This window comes from Mesocricetus auratus, unplaced genomic scaffold (assembly GCF_017639785.1).
Source record: "Mesocricetus auratus isolate SY011 unplaced genomic scaffold, BCM_Maur_2.0 Super-Scaffold_100004, whole genome shotgun sequence".
NCBI classification, from domain to species: Eukaryota; Metazoa; Chordata; class Mammalia; order Rodentia; family Cricetidae; genus Mesocricetus; species Mesocricetus auratus.
Window position 1 is genome coordinate 35,249,344 of NW_024429189.1, and position 27,161 is coordinate 35,276,504.

General features: G+C 38.2%; 1 protein-coding gene across 1 annotated transcript in view; it reads right to left on the reverse strand.

The window, feature by feature from the left end:
• Positions 1-12,003, reverse strand: part of Scn9a (sodium voltage-gated channel alpha subunit 9) — a 144,344-nt gene extending 132,341 nt beyond the window's left edge. The window contains exon 1 of the mRNA XM_040745491.1: positions 11,759-12,003. The gene's annotated coding sequence lies outside the window, so the exon portion shown is untranslated. The remainder of the gene's footprint in view (positions 1-11,758) is intronic.
• Positions 12,004-27,161: the final 15,158 nt, after the last annotated feature.

Below are 27,161 nucleotides of genomic sequence, written 5' to 3' on the forward strand. Positions count from 1 at the left end.
AATTTTATAGATTATATTTTAAGTGTCATACAAAAATACATTTTAATGCAGATAACTTGATAAATTTAGATCTGTGCATAAATTTATAGTAAAACCATCACCATACACAAGAGTTCCTTACAATTCTTTTCTTTCTTTTTGAGACATGGTTTCTCTGTGTTACTTTCACTTTGCAACCTGTCCCAGAACTAGCTCTTGTAGACTAGGCTGGTCTCAAACTCAGAGAGGTCTCTCTGCCTCTGCCTCTGCCTCTCTGCCTCTGCCTCTCTGCCTCTGCCTCTGCCTCTGCCTCTGCCTCTCTGCCTCTGCCTCTCTGCCTCTGCCTCTGGCTCTGCCTCTCTGCCTCTGCCTCTCTGCCTCTGCCTCTTGAGTGCTGGGATTAATGGCATGTGCCACCACCTCCCAGTTCTTTTCATTCCTTTAATTTTCCATTCTTCTTTCTTTTTTCTGATGTGAATATAATTTCTCAATGATTTTATTTTTGTGTGTGGTAGGGTCTTCCTGTGTCCTTCAATCTGTTCTCCAATTCTGAGTCATAAGCCATCTTCCTGTCTCAGACTCCTTAGTAGCTGGAATATCATGTGCTCCAGCATAATCTTATGGACATATTTTGAGGGTGTGCTTGCTGTTTGTTTGTTTCAGAACTGTAGAACACATCCAAGGACTCACAGACGTTACATAATAACTGTACTGCTGTATTCCATTGTAGAACCTGAAGCCATTCTTAAGTGTGTAGCACTACACTGTTCACCACACATACTGCATTGTGTGGCAGATAGCTATGGCTTATCCATCTTGTAGAAGTATCTTCAAACATATAGAAAACAGCTCATAATTTCCCCTCCACTCACACTCCCTCTACCACTTTCCTAGTTTATTTTCCTACTGAGTCTAATCGTTTCAGATAAATCATGTGAATGGAATGATGCAGGGTTAACCCCTCCCAGATTATTTTAGTTTACATGTCTTCAAGGTTTATCCATGCTGGCAGAAGTGGGAAGATTTCTCCTAAGCTAAATATACTCATTTGGAAATGTATACCAAATTTCCTTTATGAATTCATCTCGATGACTTTCTTAGTACTTCACTATTTAAGTAACTCTCCATGAACATAGTGAAGTGATATATTTTTGAGGTTCTGATTTCAATTCCTTTGATTAGAAACCCAGGATTGGATTTATACATAATGGTAACTATATTTTTAATTTTGTTTTTTGGTTTTACGAGACAGGGTTTCTCTGTATTGTTTTGGAGGCTGTCGGTCCAGCCTGGCCTTGATATTTTTAATGAAAATATTTTCCTCTCATAAAATGGATCCCGACACAGTTTCCATTTCTTCCACTACTTCCAGCTCTGCTCCCATGTCAGTTCTCCCCCAGATCTACTTCTCCCATTTCCTTTCGGAACAAAGCAGGCCTCCAGGAGACAACAGCTAAACACAACAAGACAAGGCAAAAGCACTCACATCAAGACTGGCTGAGGAAACCCAAGAGGAGGAAAAGAGTCCCAAGAGCAGGCGAAAGAGTCAAAGACATATTTTAAAGAGGCCATGGTATTTTAAATAGTGGTTACACCATTTTAGGATTCTTGCCAAGATCATACAAGTTGTCTTACCAACTGTGAAGAGAAATCTTCTTATCTGCTTATCTGCTTATACCTTAGCAATCTAGAGAACAAGGTCCAAGTCCATGGTCACTTTAGAGATTAGGCTATATCACAGAATTAAGAGGTCAAACTCTCTGTTGTCTTTTGACACAAGTTCTCACTATGTGGCCCAGGCTAGCTTGAACTCTATCAATAAGAAATGTTAAAGAGTAACTTGCAAACACAACTATTAAGACCATAATTTAAAATGAATTCATCTTTTAAAAATATTTCTAAATCTCTTAAGGGTAATCTTATTGAATTACTAATGCTAAGAAACTAATTTACATGGATAATTGACTGTGACTGTAAGGATAAGTACTATAATTTAGGCAACATTTGAGTATTGCAATTTTTCAATGCTAGAAATATTCATATTCCATTAATTAAAAATATCTTACTTCTCAAGCCACAAAATTTCTTCAAATAAACACTATCCTCATCTTCCTTTGTCTTTTGCAAGATTATCTTATTTCCTCTATTTTTTGATCTCCTAATCCAGAATATCACATATGTTTCATTACATGTCTTTTATTTATTTATTGCCAGATATTTCATGATACAATGGTTCTTGATTCAACTCATGCGTACCTTGGAAAGATTCCTTTTTCTCTTGCACATTAAACAACATATTACTGTAGTAATACGGTCACCTCATATGGTCACCTCATACCAACAGTTGCTTGACTTCTAAAGTAACACGACAACATTTCATATATATAGTTGCTCTTTCCAAATTTCAACCCAAGTTTCAACTTCAGTTTAATTCAGAGGCACTCTACAAGTGTAAGATGAACATTAGGCATTTTTCCATCTCCCTATTTACCCTTTTTCTTTAGTATCATAGTTATGTGAATTGATCTATTTAATTACAGATATAGATTATTTTAGCCCCAATATGTATTTAAAAGTTTTTATTGAATAATTAGCTTAACTATCAGATGTTTCTATGTTTCTGTGTTGAATATGTTCAAATATATATAAATGTCCATATATATATATATCATACATACATACATACATACATACATACATAGAGAGAAGGGTGTTTACATGTCTCTGTGTGTGAGCAGCATTTGTGTGTGTGTATATATTCCATATGACAAATGTGTGTCAATGTGTATATAAGTGTGTTTGTTTGTACGTGCATATGCATAAAAAGACTGAAATAAAACTTTGGGTGTTGTTTATTAGGCGTTATGTACCTTTTACAAGACTGGATTTTTCTTTGGTTGTTTTGATTTGAGACAGAGTCTTTCACTGGACTGGAACTCACCACCTAGGTGGATTTTCAGGATCCTCATGTTTCTAACAACAATATTTAAAACACAAGCCAATACTGCCATCTCACTTTAAATAGATTCTAGCAGTCAAACTCAGGTCCTCATGGAAGGCAACTATTCATCAACTAAGTTACCTTTCTAGCCAAATACATATTTTTTAGCATTAAAAATATTCTCATCACTAAAATTTGGAAGTCACTGAACTTTTGGAGACATGAATAATTTCTACATATTAATATAATTACCTTAAAGAGTGACGGAGGCCATTCAAAGATGACAGCTGCAAATTATTGATGATCTGCTCAGTATAAATGAGATCTTCATAAGTAAGACTACTAAACTATTACAGTTACTGTTAGTAACTTCAGCCACATGTAAATATTGTCACCCATGTCCACCCTAACAGCTAAGTTCTTATTATGTTTGTTTTCTAATGTCTTCATAGTAGTGTTATCCAATTTCCTGCAACATATGGATCACCATTTTGTGTAATTGAAGAATTGTGGGTTTCCGAGGAAAACACTGAATACAATCTGTTAAACTATTAACCTTATTTAATGATTACATTACAAGGTTCTGAATTTTATTAATATATCATAAGAATGGAGATTGTGATATCTATGCCCAGAAACACAGTTTACTTCTTTGAAAGTTCTGAGATATATTTTGGGGAGTAATTATTAGAGTAAATTGAATGGCATTTATAGGTGAGAAATTTCCATACATATGCTTTTCAAAATTTCCCTTAAAAGTATTATAGGTAGAGAAGTGTCTCAGCAGATATAGGCACTTGCTATACAAGCCTTATGGCATGAGTTCAATCTCTACAGCACATGGTGGATGAAGAAAATTGACTTCCAAAATTTGTTCTTTGGCTTCCACATATACACAATGATGTACACGTAACTACACTCAAACATATGAATTATATATATGTATATATATATACATAAAATATGTTTCTTTTTGACTAAAAAAATACTTTTGATAGTCTGGGAGATGGCTCCATCTATAAAGTGTCTGCTGGGTAAACATGAGGACATGAGTTCAGATTCCCTATAACCATTTAAAAGTCAGGTGGTGACCGTCTGTAACCTCAGGATGAACAAGACAGAAACAAGCAGATCAAGCAGATCCTTAGAGCTTGTTGACCAGCCAGCCAACCTGAAACAAGCTCTAGGTTCAGTGAAACTGTTGCAAATAAATAAATAAGCAGAAAGTGGGGAAAGAAGACACCCAAAGTAAACTCTGACCTCTGTAGACATGTGAGCACATGTTCAACACATGCACACTGACAATTATATAAAGTACACACACACACACACACACACACACACTCATTTACTCACACAGAGACCATTGATCCCCAGCAAATAGGAATAGGGGCATTATGAGTAAGAGGTAATTCTGGGTTACACAGTGAGACCATATTGGGACAAATAACAGCAATATCAATAGCTAACTATTGCTAGCAGAACATCTGACAGATAACTTCCTTCATTGAACACTCTTCTTTAATGTGTAGTTATGATAGTGCATGTTCTAAAGTGTGACGGAAATAAAGAGGGGGCAATTATCAAGTTATTTTAAATATTCATCCACCTTTTCCAATTTAAATTTAGATACTTCATAAAATGTCACCAATGACCTTTACCCAAATATTTAGCCAACTGAATGTTAAACATGCTCAAAATGAAATGGTACGAACTTAGAAATGAAACGTGGTAATTGCCTTTAAACATGCCTAGAGAAAAACCTCATCAATAATCATGGGAATCTATTTAAAAATAAAATTATTTAGCTGTATTATCATTTATATTTAAAATATAATCATACATTCTTATTATAAGACACTAGCTCACCAAATTCATAATCATTGTCCTTGAATGTCATTTATCATGTGCATACAGCAAAATGACTGAATATTTATTTGTCTATATACTTTAGTCATATACAACTAGTTTCTTTAGCAGTCCTTAAAAGTAGATACTGATGGCTTAGAAGAGGTTGAAACTGAATTTGAGATATTATATTTAACTACAATTCAAAGTAAGAACACAAAAATCTAGAACAGAAAGTTGTCTCACTATAGTAAATACAAATATATTTTTTTGTGATTTTAGCATAGAATAAAAATAAGTTACAATGATTCTGGAATATAATATGGATATAATAGGAATTTTCAGAGGCACATTTCATAGCCATTCTATTTAAGTTTATTTTTGAAATTCTGTCAAATGATATGATGGGATCATAAGGACTTTGATTCCAATTGATCCCAGAAGATGCCACTTACCTTCTCTCTACATGAACTACCAGGAGCTGAGGAGTTTGCACAGAGTAACAAGGCAAGGTTTATGTATCTAGGTGTTGTATCATATACTGGTTTCCTACTAACTAGAAGCTACAAGTAAGAAAAGAGGGTCTTGAGGTCTAGGCTCATCTGGGCTTTCATAGCAATGCCCTGTTGTTAAAACATGAATTATGCTGAGTGGAAAACAAATCCTTTACTTTGAAATATTTTATTCTTTACAAGGATCATTTATAGTAACTGGATTCATTGTATCTAATCTAGAAATAATGTTAAATTATAATACCAGAGAAAGTAAAAGCACAATTTGTCATCAAAGCATTCTATTTACAATATATTTCTTTATCTCATGTTCTTTAGTAAGTAGTATCCAATAGACTTGAAAGGATAACTACTTAATAGAATTTAAATCAGTGCATGAAATATGATAAACATTTATTTTATCTGATTTACTTGCTGATATTTAATTGAATATATACATTTATTTCATTTTGACTCCCTAAAATATTGACCCTCAAAACACATTATATTTTATCCCAATTACTTTGGGTTTAAAAATGTATGCCTTATGAGCAATTTGCAAAATTGTTAAGAATATAATGAGTAAAATTATCCCAATTTTTCAAAAACCACTGAGTAGCCACCATGGAGTCTAGTTTGGCAGGTGACAAAGACAAAATTTCATTAAAATGTCACAGTGGAAATGTCCTGGTACATATATCTTAAGGCGCCTGTTTCATATTATTAATCTTCATTTGCAAACTCAATTTTCTTTTTGTGTATATTATTTGACATGAAAGTGCAGTATGCAGTGGCATGTATGTCAAATGTTCACAAAGAGTTGTAGGACAGAGGACAAAAGAAGGAAAAAAGAATTAGAAAAGACATTTTCTTACTGCAGAGTGGAGTCCTAGAAAATACACCTATTTCTTCTAAATATATAAGTGAAAAATGATAGGAACATTTGAATTTTATTGTAATATTTATAGATGAATCAGAAAGCTTTGTTTAAAAATATTAAGCAGTTATTTTAAAGACATTTATGAGCAATCACAGTGCTCTCAACCTTTGACACATAGAGTAACTAGCATTGAAAGTACAATTAAAGATTTTTAACAATATATGGTAGTTTGTCTGTATCACTTTTAAAATCCAAAAAGTTAATTATTCTGCATTAAATAAACAATGACAGTGTGTTTAATTTATCATGAATTATTATTTTAAATAAAGAACAGGAAAGGGCCATGTCCTCAGTGGGACTAAAAGATCAGAAAAGAACTCCACTCTATACGTTGTGCCAATCCACATTTATCTGTCAGAGTATTTTCTGGCACTATTCAAGGGCTTCCCTTTCCTTCCCTCTTTATTATGGTCTGGCACTTCTCCTTTCCACCCACAAGGGTTTCAACCATCCAAATTTCATTACATTTTTTTTTTAGCTGCCAAGGGATGATGGCTTTCCTTGTTGCTGAAGGCCATTTCCTCCCAGTAATGCAAACAGTAAAGAGTAAATAAAATCTTCAATGAAGAACTTCCATTTTGTAGGATAGCAACAGACAAAAATTGATGTCTGAGATACCATAAAAGAATTCTGTAATACTTTGAAGCTCTCTCACAAATCTTTATATATAATATTTTATGATATTACAAATTGTCCATTTTATGATAGCCTTGTTATGTCCAGTGCTGATCTGACTGTACGTAGTTCTGAAAGTGGCAGGCGTTCCTATGTAAGAATGAGCTCCTTATTCATGGTGAATAAGATGGAAGCCCTTCTTCAGTTAGTACACAGATCCACTATAGCCCTCAACTATGACAGTGTGCCACCTTAATAACAAATTTCACAACATACCTGATGAAAACTCACAGATCGCTTTAATATAAAATATTGCCAAAATTTTAACAGAGAAAAAGAAAACTCAAACCAATTGGACTTGCACCACACAAACACACACACACACACACCCCACCCCTACTCCTCCCCCACACACAAATTAATCAAAGCTGATCAATCAACCAAAAGTGAAATTCACACCAAAGTACCAACATCAAAATTACTTGTTTGTTTATTATAAAAAGCTGTTTACATTTTTTCTATTTAAGAGTGTTTTGCCTACATGTTTATATGTGTAATCTGTGCTTGCAGTACTCTGAAATGCCAGAACAGGGCATCAGCTCCTATAGAACTGGAGTTATGGAATTCTGTGAGCCATCTGTGTGCTAGGAATTGTGCAAGAGCAGCAAGCTGTCTTAACCATTGAGTAATGTCTCCAGTCCTTATTTACTTAATGCTTTTTGATTTATTTATTTTTGTTTTTACATCCTTACTGTTTCTCTCCCTCTTCTACTCCCAGCACTAGATCAGTCCCTTGCAGGCTCCCTGCTTATCTGTTTACTCTCTGTGAGCCCCTATTAGCTCAGGTTAGTTGATTCTGTTGATTTTCTTGAGGTGTCCTTGACTCTTCTGGTTCTTACTATCCCTCCTCCCCTTCTTCTGCATGATTCACCGAGATCTGCCTAATGTTTGACTGTGGGTATTAAGGGGAGTCTTGTTTGAAAAATGAAGACAATAGAGAGGCTTACTTTTTATTCAGAATGTTGGGGTAGGGATATAATTCCCTATATATGATATTACCATTAACCAGGATCAGTATCGATCTTCGTCCCAGTATTGGTGATGCTTCTTCATGAACCCTCACCTCTCTTTGAGCCCTCCTAAATAAGTACTTCATGTTGGCAATATAATTTCATCATGTACCTGGAGCAAACAGTAAGTTCATGAGGAACCTTCAGGATAATCCCAGCCAGCCAACTTCCATGCCCTGAGTTCACACAGGTCTCTGCACTTATTGAAACTGGTGTTTTAATATCTTAAATAGTGATTTCAGTGATTATCAAATCCTTAAGACTTAGTCTAACAATACCATGAGATTGTTGATTTGTTTCCACTCATAGAGAAACTATGTTATCTCACATATTCCACTTTTTTCTTTTCTTTTTTTTTTTTTTTTGGTTTTTCGAGACAGGGTTTCTCTGTATTGTTTTGGAGGCTGGCGGTCCAGCCTGCCCTCGAACTCACAGGGATCTGCCTGCCTCTGCCTCCCAAGTGCTGGGATTAAAGGTGTGTGCCACCACCGCCCGGCCATTTATTCTTTAATATAAAATTTATTGTCACTGTCTTTCTACATTATAATCTACTTATCTTTGAACACCCTACTGCATGTTCTGATGAAAATGGGATAGCACCCCAAAATATTTTAATTTAATCTCTTCAAAGTTATAACACACAGTTGTAAACATGCTAGTGCTTGATAACCTTTGGGCTCCCATCCAACAATGAGAGATGCACTCTTACCCTGGACTCTTGGGGGAGGTTCTAGGCTCTGCCCTGGATGAAATGACAGACTATGGACACTCCCATGGAGGGCCTCACCCTCCCTGGGGAAATGAGGGGATATTGGAGGGGTTGGTGGAGGGCATGGGAGGAGGGGAGGGAAAGGGAGAGGGACCTGGAATTGACATGTGAAGCAACTTTGTTTCTAATTTAAATTAAAAACTGTATTTAAAAAAAGATGGTATACTTCATTATGGTGAAATAATTCATGTATGCATGTAATATTATTTAGATAAATACAATTAATCCTCCTCCTGTTTGTTCCAGCTCGATTCTAAAACCTGGTACAGGAGTAAAGATATTTTCATTTTGCTTTGCAATTGCAAAATATCTGAGAAGCACAACAGATACTACAGAGGGAACAAAGAAAGTTTTGAGATCAAGACTAAAGGGTGACAACCTACTCTGGCAAGGTGTTAACAATGATGTGTTGGAGACAGAGATCTTTGAGTTAAGATGTAGGGTCTGAGAAGGAGCTGGTCAAACACACAAAAGACAACAAGCATCAGAGACAGCATTTGAGACATCCTTTGGTTTAGATGTTGCTTCCAGAGTTCCAGCTACTAAAATACTAGCATGACAGAAACACACACACACACACACACACACACACACACACACACACACACAAGTGGAGGCACACACACACACACACAAGTGGAGGGATGGGAGGGAAGGATGGAGGGTGGGAGGGAGGGAGGGAAGGAGAAGATGGGTTCTATGGAGGTCTGTAGAGGTTAGAAAGTAGAAACTAATTATATTTGTTAGAAAGTAAACAGGATGCCGTAGGAGTTTGCTTTTGCTGTTACTAGTCTTGGTGTTTCCATGTTTAATTTTAATTTTCTTTGGCAGATATGAAGCAGTGAAAAATTTAAAGAATAAACATGGTGGTAATTGCTTTGAATGGAGAATACATTAAAGAGAAACAAATCATTGAAATGGGGAGAGAAGTGTTCAGTCTGAAGTAAGATTTCATGTAAACTATGAGGTGACCTGAACTAATCTGATGAATGTGTAGATAGAAATTCAGGGGGATGAGATACATCAGGGAAGTACGTTGGAATAGAGATATGTTTGGGAGGGAAGACTGGTAGATCTTTCTAGAGGTGGTCAGGAGTAAATGGGGTCATGAGGGAGAGTGTAAAATCAAAGACACCTTTGACACTAAGTGAAATGTGAGTTACCTACTCAGATTATAAACATTTGGAAATACCTTAGAAATCTCAGACAGAGATTTAGACAAAATCAAATATTAGCATTGGGACACCTAGCCTGGTTCATTTACATTAATAAACTTTAGCTCCTTTGTAAGAGTGACAAGTTCTAGAAAAATACCACACAAACCTTTCTCACACTTTGTAGCCATGTGCACATATGATACAGGTCAACCAAATATGTGTTTATTGTCTGTGTAAATGCCCAAAATTATTTTCCCTTGCTATAGACGAAGTGAGGGAGCATGTTTAACAAAGGGAATAAAATGCTATGATTCCTGCTCTGAATTACTTTGCAGCCAAATCACCTCAGCAACAAGTAGCAAAAACCACAGGAGCCTTATGACTAGATGGCTCCCATGATTACCTGCGGCTCCCCCAGGGATGGGGGGAGGATAAGGAGGCACGCAGGATGCTTTTGGCAGACATCCAAACCTGACTCAGCTCTCTACAAGAGCAGCATCAGGTATACACTGAAAGCCCAGCTCTAAACCCCAGACCTCCACCCACCCTGTACCAGCTACACAATGGTTCGCTTCTAAAGGGAAACTCTCCTTTAAACAATTGTAGTTGCTTTTTTAAAAAGTACCATAAACAAAATTGGCATCCATGATCTAAACATCTGGTAATATCTTCCATTATATCAAACACCATATTTTGTTTGGCATCTTGTAGCGAATTAGTTACTCTAACAATCTTGATAATGTCATACATCGAAATCAGATAAAAGTGGCTTTTAAACTATATTTTTTTAAAAAAGAGACCCTGTTTACTTTAAATTGTAAAAATTAAAACCCTAGCTTAAACATGTGAAAATGACCAAAACAGAAAGAAAAAGATGTCTTTTTCCAGTGCCCAGGAAAAGGAGTTAGAAAAGAAAATGTTTCTAGTCAGAAGGAAGCCTGCAACATCCACTTACATTCAGAAAGTTCTATCATTTATGAAAAGCATACCTTAATTCGATCTTTACCTTTTCCAGATTAGCTTTGAAAAATATTCCCCAACCTTTGTTCTGAAGAAAATTGCCATTGGGTTCAGATCATTTACTATGTATGCTAAAAACGTTAAAAAAATACCGTGTAAAGCTTTGTTATTACAAAAACTGCCATTAGCTTTCTTCTTCTTCTTCTTCTTCTTCTTCTTCTTCTTCTTCTTCTTCTTCTTCTTCTTTTTTTTTGGTCTGTTTGTTTGTTTGATAATCTTGTTTAGATGGCATTTATACGCAAAGAGAAAACTTCACCCAGTTTTGACAACATTCAGTTGTACTACATACATAGTCAAAATGAAATGTAACATATCTAAGTTTCACTATACAGTGAGCATTGGCCTGAAAAACTAAGCTGTCGAGAAAGGGGGTGGTTCATTATGTGCCAGTGCTTTTCCAGGATGCATAGCTCTTCTGATCTTTGCCAGGTAAGTCAGCTAATCTGTTTCTGCGTGCTGTGTTTGCAAACCCAGCCATAAGACACATGCTTTTTCCGCTAGACAAGAAGTGTGAGCTGGCCCTGGTCCTGAGACCCATGTAGTAACTCTGCTGGAGTAGCCGGAAAAGATTTGAAGTATTGCTACCTTTCCTTTGCACATTGCCAGAACCGATAGGATCAGAAGCCGCAGGTGTGTGTGTGTGTGTGTGTGTGTGTGTGTGTGCGTGTGCGTGTGCGTGTGCGTGTGTGTGTGTGTTGCGGGAGCAGCTTTCTGGCTGAAATAGTAGGATCTCTTTCTCCGTTGACCACCACCCCCTTTCAAACCCTCATTGCTCTTAGCTCTTAGCACAATACTTGGTGGTCAAATCATGGTGAAAATGGACACAAGTGGGTGTGGCAGTTGAAGGGAGAACCGGGAAGACCCTTAGGTCCCCTTTCTGCCACACCCCAAGGAGGATTAAAAGGAAAAAAAAAAGACTTTCACTGACCTGCAACCTGGCCCCACGGATCATGCCCACCCGGTGTGTGCACCTGCGGAATCTGATCCAAAGGGAACTCCTCCTCTCTCCCCAGACTTCTTTCCACTGCTTCTTTCTTTGAAATCCTGTTGCTCAGAGCGCTTGCTACTACCAGCCGCGGATCCCGGACTAACCCAGCCCAGCCTGGGCAGCCAGGAGGATTGGAAAGCCTTCAGTTGAAACTGGAGCTGGAGCCTTGGGGAGGCCTGCACCGAGTCTGCTCCCAATCTGCCCTAGATGAAGCGACCCCGCCCTCGGGCAGGCAGTAGCGTTGCTGGGCCTCCTCGACGCTCCCTGGGCTCTCAGGTCCCCACCCCTTGCTCCCTCCTCCCAGACCTGCAGACAGAGCAGGGCGGAAACCTAGCGATTGGGCGCGGTGCAGTGATGCTGGGGATGAAGCAGCCTCTGTGCTGTGTGCCAGATGAAGGGGCAGAAGGGATCGCACAGTCTAGAATCCACGGCCACCTCACTGGGTGGGGCGTGCTCGAGTGTGCTCCACTGTGGCCCGCAGCTCAGCTAAAATAACCCTTCCCGCACCTCGCCCCTCCTACTCCAAGGTCCTTCCTTCCTCCAGTTCAGCGCAATCTGCTAATGTTTCCGAGAAATCACTTTGTGTGGCTTGATGGCTGAGCCTGAGAAGAACTCCAAGGTTGAGAAGAGTGGCAAAGGTCTGGAGCTCAAGGAAAGGGTACAAGGAAGCATGGTCCTCCATATGTCTGTCTGACTCCAGGTTGAGGGCAAGAACTGTTCCTTCCTATGCTTAGGTAGAGCTGAGAAGTGGTTTTGTCTTTTACCTGCTTCTTATAAGAGGCACGTGCGGTCTTCTAGAGGTAAAGAATGGTTATTCCTTTTTGAAGGTGGACTGCAATCTATGGATATTGGTCTAGGCAGGGAGGAAAACGAGTCAAGGAAATTTAGCTCAGATTTCAGACCCCCTCATGTGGATATAAAATCTGTCCCAAGGACCTGAATTTCAGAATTTCAGAGCAGAGATCAGCGGAATCTCTCTCTCTCTCTCTCTCTCTCTCTCTCTCTCTCTCTCTCTCTCTCTCTCTCTCTCTCTCTCTCTCTCTCTCTCTCTCTCTCTCTGTGTGTGTGTGTGTGTGTGTGTGTGTGTGAGTGTTTGTATTCCACAGAAACTTGACAGGGAAAGCGATGAATTATTTTCCTTAAAGAGTTGGAACAAGAAATCCTCCAACGGAAGAAATCAGAGGATGGTAGGTTCTGAGATGTGGTGGTCTTAAGGACACAGCTTTAAGAAAGTGCAGGGTAGGCTAGATGAGCTAAGGCAGGCAAAGTTTTTTTTGTGGAGTACCTTGCTTTGTTCTCACATCTCCTGCAGAGGTGAAGCTTAAGTTCCATACCCATGTTTTGAAGTCCCAGATCTACATGACCTCTGCTTTGGAAGAAGAGGAGTGGGAGGTGGGAGGTGGAGGGGGCTTGAATACTACATCCTTGAAAGGCATTTAATTTTTCGAGTTTGTTCTCTGGATAAGTGGTTCATTTGTCAGTGACTCTGAAAACCACATGTTGGACAAATCAGTTCTTCCTTGGCTAATTTCAGATGCAGTTGATTGTAATAGAAACAACGATGCCACACTCCTAGATTTTTGCAACTCTAATTGTAGAGCAATTTTAGGTTCCCAGCAACACCGATAAGAACTCGCAGAGATTTCCTATGGATCTCTTGTTTCCAAACACGTACAGAATCCTTTAATTATCAGCATATTTGCCAATGTGCAGCATCTATGAAAACTGATGAAGCAACATCTTTTAAAGGATCACTTCTTTGGGGCCCTGAAGTGCATTCCATGTGGAGCCATCATAGCTTATTAATTCACCTCTTCATCACTCCCAAGGGTTGGCAATTTTGAGTAAAGCATCTATAAATACATGAACAATTATTTTTGTGTGTGAAGAGACATAAGATTTCAACTACTTTCAGTAAATACCAAAGAATACTATCACTATCACTAAATTGTATTCTAAGAGAGATTAATTTGGCAAGAAAATGACAAACAGTTCCAATGTGAACATATTGTTTGTAATTCCTCCAACCAGGGTTGAGAGTTCCTGCTGGTGTTGGTGGTAGCACTGGTTCAGATTTCAGCTGTTCTAACATGTGTTCAGTTTCCTCTTACACATGCTGTTGACAACAGAGGTATTATTTGATTTGCATCTCCCCAGTTATGGTGCTGTACATCTTTTCTTAGGCTTACATGTAATTTCTATATCCTTGGTGTGGCATCTGCAAAATTCTCTGACCCATTTGGAAATCAGCTTGCTGTGTTTTTGGACATTGTAGCCAATGTTCCCTTATCACATATGTCTTTTGCAAGTATTTTGTGGGCTGTGGGCTTCTTTTATTGTATATGTTAACATTTGCTTTGGCAGAGTAAGAAAAAATAGTAAAAACAGGATCTAATTTATCAACTCCTTCTTTCATGTTTTTATGTCTTTTTCTTATAGTTAAAATATGGTAACATGGACTGGGTTACCAATTCTTTCTCTTGTTTTGTATTTAAAGCATCCATTCCCAGCACATACTCTTCCCAGGACACCTCAGCTATCTGAGAGTTCTTTGAATACAGAATCTTCTTTTGTTTCTCTAAGGTATATTTGAAGGAATTTTGTTGTTGAGTTCTCTGAAAAGGCATGATGAGTGTAATTCATTATTTTACTTAATTATTTTCATCTTTCAACTGCTTATATCCATTGTTATTATTTAATTTCACATTTTCTGTTTCTCTCATAATCTGTTATATGTTGCTATTAGACTATATTTTGTGCTTCTTACTTTTTTATATGCCATGGGAGAACATCTCTCCTCCTTGAGTATATTTTGAATATTACAGCATTTGCTGAGAATTCACCCTATACTAAGGGGTGGTGCCACATGCAAGCACTGTGGAGAGCACCTTGGAGGAATTTTGGGTTAAGTTTGAATTATTAAAGGGAGAGAGAATACCTGATAGATCAGCCAATGACTACTACCCTAAGAATTCTAGAAACTGACCTCCTGTAATTCTGTTAGAAAAATGTGAGATATTTATGTATGTAAATTAATGGTTATCATGCATGCATACTACCACTTGAAAAAATTAGAAAACAAATGTACTTTTATAATAATACTGCTGTGTTTTATTCAGAAATTATAGACAGCACTATTAAAATTAAAACATAGTAGTATTGAGTTTTCCTCAGTTTAAAAGTTACATCTTAATATTTGGTACACAGCAGTGTGTGTGTGTGTGTGTGTGTGTGTGTGTGTGTGTGTGTGTGTGTGAAAGAGAGAGAGACAGAGAGAGTGAGAGAGAGAGAGAGAGAGAGAGAGAATGAGGATGATGATAATTGAACATAGGGCCATGCAAACGCTTGATAAGTACTCAAACACTAACTATCCCAGACTGGCAGTATTCCTATTTAACAAGACAGGATAAGAGGGACATTTGATCCTATAAAAGTAAAAAAAATAAACAATTACTGTTTTGTTGCTGAGTGTATATATACAAATCAAAACCCAATGTCTTAAAGTAGAATATGATGCTTTCATCCAGTAGTTTATATAGGATTCGTTGATGAATATCAAGCATAAATTGAGGTGGTGTTTCAGACAAATAATACAAAATGAAACAACTGAAGAAAAGTAGTATCCGAGCTGTGTCAGCATCTAGTGTCTTCTAGTCTAGTTTGACATGCTGTACATTTTGTGCCAGAACACTCCTGTGAATAAAATATGTATGCTGTCAATTGTCATGCAGTAGACGTTTAGATAGTGTAAAAATTGTTTGAATGTTCAGGAAGAATTCTTCCAATATGGCCAACCAGTCATGGATGGGTCCTTCCTGGATGTTTTTGTTAACCATGATGTGCTTCCAGGAGAGTAGTTTTGGATGAAAAATGCTGTTATTGATGCCCCATTTTGCAGAAAGAAGTCTTAAGCTAAATAATAAGAGGGATTATATGAACCATTAGTTTTCAGACATCTTGAAACACAATACTTTAGATTCATCCTTGAAGAAGAGAACTAAGGTGAGTCTGTGCTTGGACCTACTCATTCCATGAAGGTAGTTTCCAAACCACAGCTCAGAAGAAGGGAACCAGAAATCAAATGAGGAAGGTAGCAAGCTGAGTTTGTCTTAACAGATAGAAATGGTGTTTCAGAATACCAGTGAGGAAGTCTACGGGGCACACCAGAGATCAGGAGTCTAATACCCTGGGGGTTCTGGTTGATATAGAATTAGATGATAAACCCAAGGCAAGAGACAGAACTGTCATCAAACAGCAGGTTAAAAGCTGGGAGGTGGGTGGCACACTTTAATCTCAACACTTAGAAGGCAGAGAAAGGAAAATATCTGAGTTCAATGCCAGCCTGGTTTACAGAGTGAGTTCTAAGAGAGTCAGGGCTACACATAGACAACTTGCCTTAAAAACAACAAAACAAAACAACCAACCAAACAAAATATCAGCAGGTTAGTAAAGTCCCATACCCCATAAAGACCTGGTGATGTTTTTTATCCCTCCTCTCCAAAGGAGAAAGTAAGGCCTCTTTACAAGAGAAAGGCTGGACCAGGTGCCAAGAAAGGCCTTACCTTAGCAGTGAGGCTAGCTGCAAGGTAGTGCTCTGACCTGTAAATTTAAAAGCAAGCCTTTAAAGGAACCAACTGATCTTATTTGATTACATGGTAGCTAGGATAATATCCAGCACTGAAAATTCATCTAGCAACATACTATTCATGTTGACTAGCATCTAATAATATACAAAAATACTCATGTGTGCAGAGAAGCAAATATGAGCTCAGGTCATTACAAACTTCAATTGCTAGGGTTATATTACTAAGAAATAACAAAAAATGATTACCAAACTAAGGATAAAAATTTTGCAATATGTTGCCTTTCTATGATAAAATAAAATATGAGCATGGGAATAGGAGAACAAGAAAACAGAAAAATCAAAACCAAAAAAAGAACAATGGTTGATGGTATAGGCAAGATAGTAAATTGTTTGCTATGCATGTGTAAAACTGTGGGTTCAGCCCTTGACATAACAGAATTTGGGCGTTGTAGTACACATCCATAATTCCAGTATTTGGCAGATAGAAGTAGGGAGATCAGAAGTTTAAGGTTATCATTGGTTATATAATGAACTTCAGGCCAATCTCAGCCATAATACTATGTTGAAGCAAAGGATGTTTGAGAAAGAAGACACAATGTTCTCAATATTTCTATGTTTCCAGTATATGTTTCCAGAGTTTTAAGAAATTTGGGACTTAGTGAAGCTGATGCAATTTTTGTATTGTGTAAATGTTGGTATGTTTGAGAATTCTTAATAAGTACTAAATTTACTTACTTAATTTTTAATTGGACATTTTTGTATATCATATTTTGATCATGTTCTTTCCTATTCCCTAGTTCCTCACACATCACTCCCACCCCACTACCCATCCAGTGATATGTTTTTATTATCTTTCTCTTTTTCAAAAAACAAACATAAACCTTATAAAAGAACACAAAAAACAAACAATCACAAAATAACTAATAACACAAAATAAACAAAAACAGCAAAATGAAGCAAAAGTCCACAGAAAAAAATGCATGGAGTTTTGTTTTGGTCAATTACGCCTATATGTGGGACCTGCCCTGAAGTGGCTGATATACCCAGTGATTTTTCTCTTTGCCATTGGTTATCAGTTGCAAATGGCTTCTTGGTTAGGTGTCCAATTCCAATTTTCAGTGATGGTACCTCATCTGGCTTGCACCTATACAGACATTGTGCATGCTGTCATAGTCTCTGTGAGTTCATATGCATATCAATCTTGTGTATACTTCTATGTCCTCTTCCAGGTAGATCCCTGAGCCTTGAGGGGAGGTGTTTGATGACGATATCCCATTTAGGACCGAGTGTTCCAATGTCTATCAGACTCTGAACATTTTCTAGTTATGAGTCTCTGTGTTAATTGCCATCTACTGCAAGGAGATATTTCTCTGATGTAGGCTGAGTGAGTTGCTGATTTATGGGTACAGAAGTACGTAATTAGGAGTCATTTTATTGGTAAGTAAAAGTTTATCATTATAAAGAGTGTTACATCACAATTTCCTATGATGTAAATAGTAACTGTGGCATCCCTAATTTTATGGGTTTTTCTAATTCTTAGATCTTTGTGATTATAGCTTTTGATTTAGGTATCTATTTAGTTTTTACATAACTTGAAAAAGTATTATATACTTTTGGTCCTGCATTTTTATAAGAATCAAACTTTAAAATCTGTGAAAAGGAATTAAAATAAATGCAGTCTCTCTCCATCTCTTTTCAGTCCTCCCTACAGGACTAGGATCAAATTCATGAGTGAAAACCCTATCACCATATCAGATTTCTTTAAAGCAGACTGTACTTATAATTTTGGATAGAGTGCCACACATTTTAACTTGGAGACTGGTTTTTGATGACATTTAAATAAACTTGTTTGCCACCAAACTCTTCTATATGATTTTTAATATGATTTAATAGTGGTTAGGATGCTTTCAGAAAATTGGGGTTGTTGATATGGCTCAACAACCAAGCTGGTTTCTGCCAAGCCTAGGGACCTGAGTTATGTCCCCTCCAACTTGTGGCAAAGGAAAGAATGGGGTCCCAAACTTTGTCCTCTGACCTTCACATACACACTGTGGAACACATGTGTATACACTCAGGCACACATTCTCGTATGCACGCAATAAATGAATACACTCACACAGCAATAAGTACAAAGATTTGTTTAATTCAGAAAAAAATGAGGCATTTAGATTTTTAAATTGCTCTTAGGTTTGCTTACTGAGATTAATGATAGAAGTACTGGACTTCGTGTTCCTAAAGGATTCCTTGTGAGCTTAAGCTGGTGCTGCTGTATTTGTATCTTGAGAAGGTAATTGCTGTATGATATGTGGGATATTCCACATTATAGCCTTATGTGCACCTTCCAGATGAGCTGAAAGTTCCCTCAAAAGATTTTCTGTTGGAGAATTCTTTCAGATATCTGCTGGTCAGGAAGATCCACCATCCCTTCAAAGACTCTAGTGCCCTAGTTAGAGCACAGATATGTCTTCTTTGAACTATGATTTGCTATCACATGATTTTAATTAGAGGCATACTACAAATGAATGGTCACAGTCAAGGTAGATATGAATTAAAAATTAAAGAGCAACTGCACTTTTCAAAATTACTTATACGAAACTGGTTGAAATAAAATCCTTCATTAGGCTCCTCACTCAACCCCTTTGTCAAAGAAGACAGAACATGATGCCTGTCTCCTAATGAGGGCAGGAAAATGAGTTTGCTTGTAATTCTTATAGAAAAGCAACAGAACATGGATTGGATGAAACACAGTTTCAACAAAGGTCAAGGGGAAGTGAGGTACACAGAGAATGAACCATGGCCACCAGGTAATTTCCTAAGCAGAAAAGCACAGAGAAATAGAGAAGCAGATGACTCACACAAGAAGTTAAATCTGGGGAGACCTATGGGGGAGGGGAATAAAATACTCTTCATTTTCTTTTTGAACCCTTCATATTCATAGAAACCACCAACTGAAAGGCCAGTTTGAGGCCTGCAGAATAAAAAGAGTTTATTTGTAACAAAGGGAAGTAGCCACCTGACAAATCCCAGATTCTATTTACATATGTAGAATACATCCTTTGAGCTGATGTGATAGTATGGTTCTGTGAATATGGCATGGAAGAAGATGGGTAGGAGGAGGGCAATGGGAGTTACCCACTGTAAAATAGTAGTCAAAATTGCATTGGTGGGCCAAGCAACATGGCTGTTCGGATCATCTCTGTTCCAGAGTTATGAAGATAAAAAGGCATTCTCTAAGATATTTATTCCTCTAATGGCATCAGTATGTTTTTATAGGGAACTAAGCTGAAGCAATTGAAGGTTAAAATAACCAGATAATGAGACGGTGGTATCCGTGAAGTCAGAACCACTAGCTGGCAGCTGGAATGCATCAGGCCTGACAGGTGTCATAGCCCCTGTACATTTCTGTCCCCCTCTACATTTCTGTTGTAACAGTTGAGTTTAACATTGTAATGACAGTTAACGTAAGTAGAGTCAGTGTTCCAAGGAGCTGGCAGAGCAATACGGTTTTGTAGATATAAGCGTAATGAAGAAAACAGACACCAGAACCAAGCAATGCCAGAGAGCAGAACAGTGAACAGAACAAAGAAAACGCACTGAGGACTGGTTAAAATCTTGTTATTTCATGGTCCATTCAGAGTGAACTTAACTATTGTGCCATTTGAAACTGCTCTGTCTGGGAATTTTGATAGTTGTTTCTCAGAAGTCACACAAACAACAGAGCTTCTCCTAGGTAAACTTTACTGTGCCTAACTTCATTTTGATTCTCAGTTTCTGGAATTATGTTGTAAATGTTGTTGAACTCATTTCTTCCACAAAGTAGTTCTTGCTGACATCTCTCCTTCCTCTGTTCACCCCCTCTCTACCCCAGGTAGAACTCTTAAAGCAGAAGAGGTTAGATTTATCAATCTCTCTCCAAGGCACAGTTAAGAAAGTACAGAGCTATTGATTTAGGTCCCTTGACTCAAGAGCAGGCACTTAGTACGAGGCTATGTTTTTCCTATAGAGAAGTTTGGTACTCTGTTTCATAAGTACAATATATTCAGCCAGAAAATACTATCTGAGTTGAAAATAAAATTTGATATCTGTAGAAGAGCAAAATAACCCCTAAGTACATAAACCTGTCATCAGCCCATTTACTCACAAATGAATCGGAGAATGAAGTCAAATATGTAAAGAACATAGCACACAACAGTGTGGAACAGAGTACTAAAGCCATTTCCTGGTTGGTCAACTGTCTTTGACATGTCCCCTAATGCACACTTACTTTAGTGCTTTCCTATATACACAGGAACGTGTGTTAAATTATATGATTATATAAAGGCATTTTATTTGTTAGCACTTTTATTTCCTTTTATCAACTTGTGCAACATTCAGAATTAGAGTAAAACAGTATAATTTCAGGGAATCACGTGACTTGATAGAAGTTAAAAGACACCATCAAAGGATACTTAATTGAATGGAGGCTGTAGAAATGAATATTACCTTGACTTTAGAGCACACAAGCAGACATGTTTCTTTCCTGATGTCAATTCTAGCATGCTGTGGATTCTGTATATATTTTGAATTCATCATGTTCAAACTTCTTCATCTTTGATAAATGTTGCACTTGCTGCCACCTGGTGTTCAAAAGAAGTAGACTAGTGTAGGTTGAATTAACAGCCTGGATAGAAATGCTTGGCTATTCAGACTTAGATGTGCCTTTATCAAACCAAAGAACACATAAAAGGGTGGAGTCCCTTTTGTGTTTGCCAAGACTCCTGTCATGGGATTTGCTCTGGAGTGAGGTTGATATACCTAGTGCCATTCCATTGGAGAAAACTGTTTTTCTCTTTCCCAGCACTGTGGGAAGAGAGATGAGAAGATGTGGGAGGAGATAAAGGAAGGGAACAAATATGATCAAAATAAATTGCACAAAAAATTTTAAACAAAAACATATAAAAGTCCATCTTAGAAAGCAGCATTTCAGATTGTATACAAGAACCATGTTTCAAGATTTTAGTTTCAGTTTATATATTTCATATATCTGATTTGAATACCAATTTCTCCTTTTTAAACATGTTTCCAGTAACTTCTGATTATTGTATAGAATCTTTTAGCACTGTCAAACTTTTTCTAATCATTTCCATATAATCGGGGGTGAAACACACAGCAGACACAGGAAAGCCTTCCTTGAGTCATAAAGTCACTAATCGCCGGATTATCTTTGTCTCTCTCTACTTAAGATAAAACAATGAAAATACAAAATCTATAATATATACAAGTACATTTTAAAAGAGAATGAGAACGGGGGAAACAGTAGGCATTTGAATATGTTTCTTTTGAAATTTTCACTCACTTGAAGTTCTTGTCATACAGGTCTTCCACTTATGAAACTCTGAACACAATTGAAAATTCCAAGAAGTATCAATTAGTTTTCAAGTAATGAAGCTCAAATAAAAATGCCCAATTCCTGGAGACTTCTTTCCTTCCTCTACTACAAGAAGAACAGAGAAAATTAAAAATTACATTGGACAGGCATGAGGTGTAATCAATGGGCAGACAGGAAGATAAGGTATAGAACACAATGGGTACCCAGGATAGAATCACTGTTAGAGGAGTGTGAGATGAGGCTGGTAGGCAGCATCCATGGGCGTGGCTCATTCTTTGGAGAGGTGCCCTCACTCTCTGAGATAGGCTGCTTAAGGTAGGCCTTTGCAACTTTCTGAGCCAGTCTTTGAAGATGATTTCCAAGTGTGACAACATTTAAACTAATGATTCTCCTGCTTCAAACTATCCATAAGTTTATCTCTACTGGATGTGGCTCTTGAATGACAGGGGAAAGCAACAAAGAAGCAATGTCATAAGTAAAGGCAGAGAAGTGAGACCCATTTGAGGAGAGTCTCTTTGTCTTTAATGAACTGTAGAAATTAGCAATGAGTGTGCTGCAAAATTTTGTATCTTCCCTTTTTGCTCAACTATTACAAGGAAATGAGAAAAAATAACATAGTACACACAGACAAAAGTTAAATGCAAGGATGGGTGGAAGGATAGATGGATGGATGGATGGGTGGAAGGATAGATGTATGTATGTATGTATGAATGTATGTATGGATGGATAGATGGAAAGATAGATGGATGGATGGAAGGATAGATGGATGGATGGATGGATGGATGGATGGAAAGCAAACAACTGAAGTCAGTGGTTCCTATTTAAGCAAACAGAAAGGAACGCCTCAGATTTTTTTCTGAAATTTCCATCTCTCTCCTCCTTTTTCCCTCTATTCCTCTCTCTCCTTTTCTCCCTCATTCATTCTGTTGAAATATTCACACTAAAGTCTATATCATATATTACTTATATCTATCTCTTTTTCTATTGCCTTAGCCCCAGTGGTGTAGATTTTTGTCGGGGCCACAGAAACAGCTTCCACAGTGATCAGTTTGCTTTTGCACTTTCTAGGCATGATGTACTTTGCCTTATAAGCCACGAATGACCGCCTCATCCTCAAGATCTTGTATAACATACTTTCCAAACCTTCCTTGACCTAGACAGGATATCGAGATTCCCATCCTGCCCATTTACATTATGCCTGAACTTCCTCTTTTTAAACAGTGTGTCACATCTTATTGTAATTGCAAAACAAGCACCAGCAAAGGTTTCTCAGAAAAAGTGATGCTTAATCTGGACCGGAGAGGTTGTTTAAGAATTTGTTGGATGGACTGAAGAGGAATTTCCAGGCAGAGAGAATATGGTGCACAATGACAGACTCTTTTGTCAATTTTTCTGTGCACAAGGCAGGATGCACTTAGGAAGAAGATGAGACAGGATGAAGCAGTGTTGTAATAAAAGGTTTTGAATATTTTTGAATACTTTTTCAAAGAGGGAAGTAAGTTGAATGTTTCAAAACTATACCTTGTAATGCTCAGATTTTATTTTAGAAGCATTATTCCTATTACAGCACAGACATGTGGTAGGTCATGCATGCCATTGTAATCCTCAGGAAGTGGGGGTAGGAAAGTCTATGAGTTTTAAGACTAGTCTTATCTGTGTCCCAGATTTCACTGAATTGATATTTTTCCTATGATAAAATGAAATTACTTTGTGAGAATACTGTGAAGAAAACCAAAGACAAATAAATTAATGACATGAAGTTTAAACAGGATAATGAAACTCATAGGCTGTTTAAGCACACTCAAGAGGAAAAGGGTACTGTAGAATTCACATAGGAGAGTGCACAGAGGTAGCCAGAACAAGCTGGTGTCCAAGTGGTGATGAGAGTTTCACTAATAAATCTTCCCTTATTCAAAACAAGGGAAGATTGTCAGGGAATCAGGCTTAATGGAGGAAAATGACATAAGTTTACATATTGAATATGGGTTGCTATTTGACAGCCAAGTTCGAATATTTAGTAAAGAAACATTGATGGTACACTAAAGTTAGTGCAAATTATATTTTAAGTTTGCATTACAAACCATACAATATATAATTTTAACACAAATGAGTATACAGAACACAGTCTCATATATATATATATATATATATATATATATATATCTGCACTTGTTAGTTTGGAGGCTTCCATTTAAAAGTGATTCACAGAGTGGAGAGAAAGAGAAAGAATGCAGAATATGCTGGGATCTGGCTGGTACATCTCACTGACAGAGAGAAAATAGCTATTCTGTACTTCCCCATGAGGAACAATGGACTAATCAAGTTAGAAGCCTGGCTATTGAAGGCTTATATAGGGGATCCTGTTTGAAAAGTACCCTAGATTGAAGGTAGCTCCCTCATTAAGATTGTAGTCCTTCAGCAGAGGCAGCCCACCTCTAGTGAACAATTGACATAGGCATGAATGTCCTGATATTTTCTTGGACCTTATGAGTTCCCGCAGGAAGGTATTCAACTTCTCTACTCTGCAGGCCAGAGAGCATTTCCCAGTGAAATACTACAGCAACCTTTTGGCTTGACATCTCTGTAACAGAAGAAAGTCTGCATTGCAAAGCAATGCTGAGCAAATGGAGTCGATTTCCTTATGTTAAATCATTACGGGAAAACTGCAGGCATTTTGTGGAAAACAGTCTCCAGTCTCTAGAGTTTGGCATTATTTCTGACTCTTCAATTAAAGGAAGAAAAGAAAGAAGTGGAGGCCAAAGAATGAAGTGGCTAATTGACAGAATCCTAGGAGCCACAGGAAGGAGACAGAAGAGCCGTCCAAATTGGAGCTGGCTGTTTGTAGTAAAGCTCTAGACTATTGATCTCCACTGAAGGGAAGTCTGAAGTTGAAAACCAGGGAAAACACCTCATCAGAGTGGTCCACACCTGGGGCCAGCAATGGCAGCCAATTCTCTGGAGGCCTTGTTACTGTTTATGCTACACTTCATCATGTGATTAAAACTTGGGGTACTAATCAGCAGAAAAAAACAACGGAACCTTGAAATTTGCAGGCAAATGGATGGAACTAGAAGAAACTATCCTGAGTGAGGTAACCCAGTCACAAAAAGACAAACATGGTGTGTACTCACTCATATATGCCTTTTAGGCATAGAGAAAAGGATTGCCAGCCTACAATTCACTCTGCCAGCAGAGCTAGGAAACAAGGAAGACCCGAAGAAAAAAAAATTGGGGGGCAAGAACCCTGGAGCAAATTGGGAGCATGTGTGATTGGAGAGAGGAGGGAGATCAAAAGGGAGAAGGGGAGAGGGGGGAGGAGAACAGGAGAACTGAGACAGGGGAGGAATAGAAGAGGACAAGAAAGGAGATGCCTTGATAAAGGGAGCCACTACAGGTTTGGAGAGAGGTCTGTCTGGCACAGAGTAAATGGCAGGGGATCCACAGGGATAACCCCAACTAAGAACCTAGGTAGTGTTGGAGAGGTTGCCTTTGATGACTTTCCCCTATAATGAGATTGATGACTACCTTGGTTACCATTTCTAGAGTCTTGACCCAGTAATTGATTGAACCAGAAACAGACACCCACTGTTGAGCATGGAGTCATACTCCCAGAATCCAGTTGCAGAGAGGGAGGAGAGATGACCAAATGAACCAAGATGGAACTGGAGGTATCAGCAGAAAGTTGACCTGATCTAATGAGAGCACACAGACCCTAGTTGTAAAGTGGGAGATCCAGTATTGGACCAAACCAAAGCTTCTGAATATGAGTTTCAGCAAGGAGGCTAATGCAGTCTATGGAACCTCTAACAGTGGATCCAGGGTTTATTCCTAGGTCACAAATGAACTTTGCGAACCCATTCCCTATGGAGGGATACTATTGCAGCCCAGATATGAAAAGGAGGGCCTGTTCCCTCCCCCAAATGATGTGATGGACTTTGATGATACCCAGTGGGGGATCTCACTATTCCTGAGGAGTGGGTGATGTGTGGGTTGGGGGGATGGTGGGAAGCATGGGAGGATGGGAAGGTAAGGGAATGGAGGGATAGATATGTAAGTAAGAGTTAAAGAAAGTTAAAAAACATTTCACAAAATAGAAACTATTTTAAAGATGGATTTTCCAATGGTAAAGAGGGAATGTATCTAACTGTAATTGAGGCCATCTCTCAATACCCAATCTAACATTATCTTTGGTAGTTGTGACCATGAGCCTTTGTTGTAATATTTATAAGACAGTAGTAGTGCAAATTTTTGTAATTTCTACTTAGTACTTGGATTCTAAATCACAATATGCATCACCAGGAAACTATAATCATACACATAAGAAAAAAGTTGTTTGCAGATGGCATGAATTTATATAAAGAAAATCATTTAAGAAAACATTTAGTGAATTTCAGTCTTTTCCAAAACGTGTCCGTACTTGTTTTGTGATGTTACACACTGCATTCCAGTGCCAACTTTAACTGTGCTTGGAAAGGGTACTGTTCTAACCCCAATTTAGTTCTCACATTCAGTGTCATTTCTTTTCTTTGTGTGTGTTACATTGTCTTTATTTTGCTTTTGTGTGTGTTTTTTCCAACAGAATATACTTATTTCACATCATGCATCCTGATCCCATTCATTTCCCTGTCCCTTCGCCTCTGCCATCTGTCCCTGCAACCTCCCCCCCCCCAAAATATGATAAAATTTAAAAGAAAGAAGAAATTTCATCATGGAAGCTGCAACATGACAAAGTGAGTTACACACAGTGTACTCCTCAGTCCACACATCTTTACTTGTAAGTGTTCACTGCAATAAGTCATTGGTCTGGTTTGGGACCTCTGGGCTCTGCTGCCACCTTATTGACTGGGACACCTCTTGGACATTCTGCTGTTGCCCTGAGTCATGTAGGCCCTGAAGCTTTGGATCTATAGGGCCGGGTCTTTCATGCTCTCCAGCAGATCATAGATGGGGTGGCTGTTGGAGTAGGGCAACTTGTAAGTCTCTTTCTGGGCCTGGGTGGTAGCTGAGTTGGTCAACATACCAGCTCTTCCTCATCATCATCACCAGGGGGAGCTCTCCAGCACGTGCTGGCTAGCTTAGCCTAAGCAGTAAACTCCAAGGCACAGGGCAGGTTTACCTCCTCTCAGGCCTTCAGTCCAGCGCACCCAGATCTAAATTACCAGGGCCAGATCTACTGTGTTGCCCAGGTGAGGTGCAGAGGACACTCTCAAGTGCTGCAGCTGGTGAGGGGCAGGGCCAGCTCTCCACTCTTCTAAACAGAGCCAGATCTCCCACCATCCTCAGGGGGTAAGGGGTGGAGCCAGGTACCTTCCTCCCCTTATCACTCACTTGCATGGCTCATCCAACCCCACCCACCCATCCAACAAGGTCAGCTAAATAGGTGAGGTGCA